A 7677-nucleotide genomic window follows, 5' to 3' on the forward strand; every position below is an offset into this window, starting at 1 on the left:
TTATAAGTCTACCAAAGTTAGAGTCTATTTCATTTAATAGTCTATTCCAGACATTGTCCTTCAATGACCAAACTTAAAGTGAATGACTGGAGAGGTACACAGAGTAGCCGGAGGGTTTCGGCAGCTGCAGAAGGGGGAAATCTGGAAGTTATAGAGCAGCTATGAACCGGGCCTTTTTTCTCCCCAGGAGCTGTCAGCACTGGCACAGAGGCCAAGACTTCGAGGGTGTTAAATGCATGTGAAAAATGTGATGCCTGTTCAACTATGCCCACTGACTGTAGTTCATTTAGTTCAACTAGAGATTTAATAAATGCTAAAATGTTCAACTTCTACATACCATACAAAAAAAAAAAATCAATCAAATTATAGTTTTATATGAAGTGGTCACACAGTGAATACACTTTTCCAAAGCAATCTATTCATCAAGCTGCAGACTGGTTTATGTTCATTTCATCTCCATCAACACGTTTCCCACCACGCTGTCTCTGCAGTCCATCCATCCAGGTTTTCCCCCGAGCAGACAGAAGGACATCATGGCACCTCTGTGTGCCCATGGTGACCTCACCGCGATGATGATGTCATTTAGCAAAGTGCCGTTAGCAGCGAGTCTTGTCATTGCTCTGCATCACAGGCCTCAGTCAGACTCCCACTGTTTGACAGAAAACAGCTACACCAACATAGTGCAATACACAAATATTGAACTAATCACAGTTTCATTACTTCACTGACTTTTCCATGAATTTTTTCCGTGCCACGAGGGTGTTAATGCTTATTTGTGCATTTAGGTGTCCAAGATGCAACATAGAGAAAAGTTTGATTTAACTGCAGCTTCTGCGCGTAACAAATTAAGATTTTTGTTGTGTACAAATGTGACAGCACCACTAGATGTCAGCGTTGTAATGGAATTACAATATCTATTGTCACGGTTGAACTTAAAAACAGAAACAAATTCTCTATCTCAAGTTTGTTTGGATAGCACCTTTCAAACACAGAGGCAATTCAAAGTACTTTAATAAAGCAGGGCCATGCATAAGAACAAGATTTAAAAACAGGAAAAATTAAATAAAACAAAATAGAAGACAGTTATATATATATACAAATTAGAATGACAAAAAATAGTAGACCAGAAATACACATAACACTGGACAATTATTCGTTCCTATTTATTCCCTGGGAAATGTGTATTCAGTATCGAGCTTAGTCAGCCTCACATTGAGGTAGACTTCTGTTGCTCTGATCATTTAGAAAGGGACCTGGTGGATAAAAGTTCATCAGTTTTTCATGCTGTTTAGTTCAAGCAATCATGAAATAAATGCATGCTAAGGAAGTTGAAATCTCTCAGATTATGCTATCCAATCTAATTTACTCTGTTGTGTTGCTAAATGCAATTTTTTTTCTTAGTCTTCAAAAACTAACTCATATGTTCATTTAGAAACACAGAAAAGATGACCAGCAGCAGACCAACTCGACTCTTAATTCTGTTTGAGTTACAAGCCTTTCAGGGGAAAAGGGAGGAGAGCTGTACCTCAATAAGTTGTGACACACTCCACAAGCTCACACCTGGAAATAACTCATCACTTTCCCTTGTACTTCTCCGTTGGTCTCCAGACATGGGAAACAAAGCAAAGGGTCTGTCTGTCCTTTGACTTTATCTTCAGGATGGGCATTACCACAGGCGTTGACGTCCCTATCTCGCCTGCTCGCCTCTTGGTAATACAGGGTGTAAAAAGGCTTCTGATAAGACAAATCAAGGGATACCACTTTCAAATCTTAATGTAAACGATCTCTGTAGCCTCCGAGGTTCTACTTGTTGCTTTTGAGCCCAGAACACACCTACACATGTCATGTGTGTGTTAGCGGAGCATGAGAATAGATATTAACTTCAACATATGGTTGGCCAATTAAATGAGTGGTTTGATGAGTATGAAAACAAGTAAATAATATGCAATTGCCTTCGTAGTCACCAGATCTTCACCCAGCTGAGACAGATTAGATAACGCTCTTTCTGAAGAGCAACAGTTGAAGCTTGGATAGATCCTACTGATAAATCAAAAGTATATATTAAAGTGCTTTGCAGAAAAAGAAGAAGAAAAAGCAAGAAGCAAAATTGAGCCTACGGACTTCACATGATGATCAAAATGAAGCTTTGTCTGCCACCTTGAGATTTCTGCAACTTCTAATAATAGATTTAGAAAGATTAGATTGAAATACGTTGTGAAATTATTTGAACAAAAAGAGAGGTAGAATCGAGAATGATCTGTATTAAAAAAGGTTTGATGCTTTTGAAAATGTCCTGAAGGTAGCATGTTGAAGGGAATAGTAAAGGTCCAAGGACTGGTCCCTGTGGTACTCCATGAGTGTAACTGAGGATTTCTTGTCCCCTATAGCCACACAAAAATGTCCTTTCAATGAGATAGGACAACTAAATCTAAAACAGTATGTAAAATACCCCCCCAGTACTTATGACGTTCAGTTAATATCAAAAGGTCAACTGTAGCAATAAAACAGATGCCGGTTTTGTCTTAATCCTTTAATGTGTTGGAGTCACAACTAATATCTGAGAATGAGAAGCAAATAGGTGCACCTGAAGGCCTAAAATCATTCTGTCTGGTTTCTCAGATAGTTGTGTTAGCGCTGAGGTCACACATTAAGCAAGCTGGATGAAACTCCAGAGGCCAGAAAACATGAAGAGACAAAGCCGCTTTAATTATAGGAACAGCCCTGTGTGTCATATCAGGGTGCAGTGTTTTCTTTCAACTGCTGAGAGAGAGAATTTGAGGCTCCATATCTCCACCTTCTCTTAGTCTCTTCTTCTTCTCTGGTCTTTTCCACACAATGACACTTTCCTCTGGGTCATCCAAGGTTGCAATCAGCTGAGAGGGAGGCTGCACAGACTCCAGCTGCTCAGCTTGACTCTGTCTTGTTTCATTAACGCTAAGTAAAGCAGATCATACCATTCCATCAACACCACCTGCTGGTCAAGAGCACGACCCATTCACTATACGTCTACCATATCGTCTGTCTTCGTACAGCAACCTGTACTTTCCTGGCTGGAACTCTCTCCACATGTCACTACTTTCACTGTTGAGACTGTGTTGTGTCATTGTAGATGCTTTCTCCAGTGAGACGAAGTGAAGCTGTATGAATGGCTTGGTTTGTTCAAGGGAAAATAGAAAATTGCAATTCTGTAAACACTATTAAAGCAGCGTGTTGAACAGGTTGCTGGGAAACCAAAGAGTGGATTGTATCATGCAGCTTTAGCAATAAAAAGATCAGTAGACTGTGGTTTGATATTAATGTCAGATATTGATTGTCGGCCGCCAATGGGATAAAAATGATAATAAAATAAACCAAAAAGATGCCTTTAGAATGATCATCTCTGTCATGTCACACCAAACTCAAGTTAAGAGATTGATTTTGGAATATCATGTTACAACCAACCATTTCACCTTGCTTTATAGGCATTTCATGTTTCCTCCCACAGCAGCAGCAGCAGCAGCTTAGATGTGCCTACTTAAGCAATTTCAAGAATGGACAAGCCGCCACATGCTCACATACAATTTGGCTCAAGTGTGTCATAATACTTCACTAGAAAATGTGCATGGACCACAGGTTACATGCCACAAATGAAGCACCGAGATTAAGTTCCACCATAGTGCTTTTTGATAGGAAGGTGCTCCTTCTTTAAATTGCAGCCACTGTTTTGGTGTCTCTACAGAAGGTAAGTCTGAGGAAATTCTGTAATCTTTTAGCTCTGAGGACACCTTTTAATGGAATCTTTTCCTAATTTAGTTACTTTTTGTTGGGAATTGCTCCTTGATGTCCTTCAACCCACTTTAAAATCTATTCATTAGCAATATCTGATTGGTTTTCTCTCAGGGATGCAATCAAACCAACGCAGGAGGTTGACAGAGCTTTCACTGAGGTTTCAAAAAACAACAGCCACCTCTCCAGCCCACGAGGACGGACTTTTTTCTGAATCCTGAGAACTGCTGCACACGGTGCACCCGACGCCTGAAACAGCAGAGTGGCGCAGACGCACCGTCAGCCTCCAAACCTAAGCCACAAATTATGTCTGGTACATGGAAAAGATCATGTGGCCCTGCAGCGGAGTAGGGGTGGTGAGAACGAGGAGTTTGGTGGTAACTGGGTTGGGATTGGACGGATACGATTTACATTCCTCTCCAGGGATGTGATATCAAGACAAGGTCAGACCAAGGCTAATACATAAGACTCCAAGGAGAGGGAGGAGTAATCTAATCTTTGCTCTTTACCTCTTTACTCAAAATGACTTTTTTATGTAGAATACAATACCATATTTTATGTTAACTCTGCGTGTTGTATCATTTTCCACAAGATACAATCTGTCTCGCATTATATTAACGACCTACATCTTTATGGATCTCTTTATTTGCCTGATAAATCTGGACATTCAGCCGATACCTTGCACACAGTGTTTGTCAATACTATACGTTGACATACTTTCAATGCATTTTGGGAGATTCTTTTGTAGGAGTTGCCTTCAAGAAAATACCTCAAACTCCATCAACGTCCCATAGCACATTCCATCTCATTTGAATAGCCGGCGCACAGACAGACTAACCTCAATGCCCAGAGGAACCTCATTGTAATTGCAAAAGAAATGTTACACTGCAGACTAACACTTGGAGCTGAATAGAGTATTCTAGTCACACTTGCAGCTGAAACAAAGTTGACTTTTTCTACACCGTTACTTAAGGGTGACTTTCTCATGGATACCTGATACCACTATTTTCGGATGGAACCATGATATTTGCATGTAGAATGCGTCATGCAGCTTCTGAGGGAGAAGTAGAGGAGGGTAAGGTAGTTTCTCCAACAGCAGAGAGGGGGAAATATCCTGACAGCCTAAAGAGATTAGTGTCCATTACCAAACAAATTTCTGCTACCACCTACAACACTTATGACAGCCCTCAGTTCAACCCTCATAGGAGCGCTGGTTGAAAATAAAAAAAATAACACACACTTTTGTCCTCATGGCCATGCTCCCTCGACACCAGAATGAAACAAGCTCTGTTTTCTTGGTTGCCGGGTCTGAGAAGAGGGGGCGAGTGTGTTTTAAGAAGGGTGTGGGAATCAATTATCCCACTCAAGAGACATGCAGGACCAGTGGGTATTGCTTAGGATTAGTGTCCATTCTTGTCATGTACTGACAAACCCTCCTGCTGATCTCCTTAAAACCAGGTGTTATTAAGAAGCACAGCCCTTACTGGGGGCCTTTAGGCTTTTGAATGACTGCCCTTTAGGAATGACTGACAAGCTTATAATGTTGAAAAAAAGTGCATTCCTGTGCTTTCATGTGCTCACCTGTGTGAATTGTGTGAATGATATTGAGCATGAGCTGAAAGTGAAATCATGCAAACAGCTAATTGATAGGACTGCTTTGATTAATCCTGTTATACAAGTATATTATCTATCATCTTGTGTGGAAAAGGTTAGGCAGCATTTTGTTGACATTTTTTTATTTTAAGGTAATAGTTTGACATTTTGGGAGATATTCTCTTCAATTAGCCCACTTAGCACAAAGACTGGAAACAGAGGGAAATAGCCTGGCTCTGTTTGAACAAAACAAAATCCGTCTACCATCAACTCTAACGAAAGCTTTATCTTTTGTGTTTAAGTGTAAAAGTGCAAAGGGTAATTTTACTGGGGGTTATGTTCAGGACTATGTCTTGGCTCTGAGCGGTTGTCAGGTAACCAATCGGAGACTTCAGGTAGTTAAGAAACTGTCCGACATGTAGAATCATTCTACAGGCTACACATGCAGATGCACAAAATGATTTCAGGCCTTCATGAGCACTTGTATGTTTCTATGAAGTCTTGAGAAATCAGCCCTGACCTCTTAAACTTTATTTAAATAATCACATACATAGCATAGATGGAATTTGACCCATTCTAAGCATTAGGAGCAATGGGCTGTTGTAAAGAAAACGGGAGCCACTTGGGGTTCAGTATCTTGCTCAAGGACACTTCAACCTGTGCTGCCGGGGATCAAACCACCGATCTTGTGACTTAAAGACGACCCCCTCTATCCCCTCAGCAACAGCCGCCCCAAAAGCCCCCAAAAGCAAATTATCCCCTTTTCTTGCTGAGGATTAGATGAAAAGATCAATGGTACTCTCTGTTGAATATGAAGTTTCAGCCAGCAGCTGGCTAGCTTAGCTTAGCATAAAGACTGGAAGCAGGAGGTAAAAGCAAGCGTGGCTCTGTCGAAGACAATAATATCTCCTTAACGTACGAAAAACCTCATTGTGACGACAAGACTTCAGGATGACACTGCACCCGCATATAACCTCCTGTCAAAACCTCCAAGTTGAAGTTTCACACTTAAGTTTTTGTTCAGGCTGAAGAAATAAGATATCAATTGTTAATTTTAGCCTGCCGGCTGCTGGCTGTAGCCCTGTATTCAATAGACAGATATATATAGGATCAATCTTCTCATATTATTGTCCGCCAGAAAGGGAATACACTAAATGTTTGCTTTTGTTTAACATTCCACAATGCAACAGGTCAACCTGTCATGTTCACTCATACTCAGATAACACACAATGGAAAAGGTGAATAACTGGGGATCTGTTGACAGGAACGATCATAAGAGATCAAGTATCATGTGAAACATGCAACCATGAATTATCAAGCTTGCTCACTTCAATCTCTAATTTGAAGGGCGATTTTGTTTACACACAGTAAGTAGAAACTTGGCTCCGTGAAGCCACTTGTCCCATCTACGGCTGTTTGTGATCTGCGGTGAACGGAGTGGATATTGTTTGAGATTGGGAATGAATAGACTTCATCCCGAATCCTGGCAGGAGCGCTCCCCAGGTGTAGCTGAGAAAACCTGGACCCTTCCCAAGTTCAGATACCTCTCTCTCTCTCTTTACGTGCCAGAAATCAAGGTGTGTGCGGACACAAAAGATGTCAGTTGGTAGCTGAGCCACTGAAAGGTGTTTACACAGGAGTTAAGCAGGGTTGTCCCTGACTAAATACATTCTCAGCTGGCAGTCAGTGGATATTATTTACAAATCAAGAGGTCAACCGTCAACAAATCTGTAATACTGATTCGTACTTATTATGGCTGTCATGCTTGACAGGTTGGTGAAATATTCCCTGTCATTTAACCACCTAAGTCTATGTTTTAAAGTGATCCATTTAAATGGATTTTAGTCATCTCTATTTATGAAAGAATCCATTGCTAAAAGCTTTGCTACGTTATATCTTCATGTCTGTATTTTACAATGGTGTAGCGTTCTAGTGAGTTTGTTAAACAATCTTTTCAGGGACAATAACTAACCATTTTGGTAATCTTCAAATCTTATGCAATCAAATGCGTAGGAAGAGTAAATATTTTTCAAGAGCAGGCCTGCCATAGCGATCAGATTACTTGTAAGAATGATTGATAGTTTGCCAATTGATTTATGGCGCTCAATAAGATATTTTTCAAAGCGATTAAAGGTTTCATCTTTAGCTCTTGCGAAATCGCCTACAGTTATATTTGCGGATAAATTAGCTTTCTTCCCTGTGAACTGCGGGTGAACTCCTGGTTAAGGAGAAGTGATCGCCGTGTCTCGCAAAAGGCAAGACCAGACTGATATTTAACTTCAACAGACAATCTTTAACTAAAATCTACTGAACGGGCAG

Source organism: Cebidichthys violaceus, unplaced genomic scaffold, assembly GCF_023349555.1.
Source record: "Cebidichthys violaceus isolate CVI_PGR_0920_01 unplaced genomic scaffold, fCebVio1.0.p SCAF_8, whole genome shotgun sequence".
NCBI classification, from domain to species: domain Eukaryota; kingdom Metazoa; phylum Chordata; class Actinopteri; order Perciformes; family Stichaeidae; genus Cebidichthys; species Cebidichthys violaceus.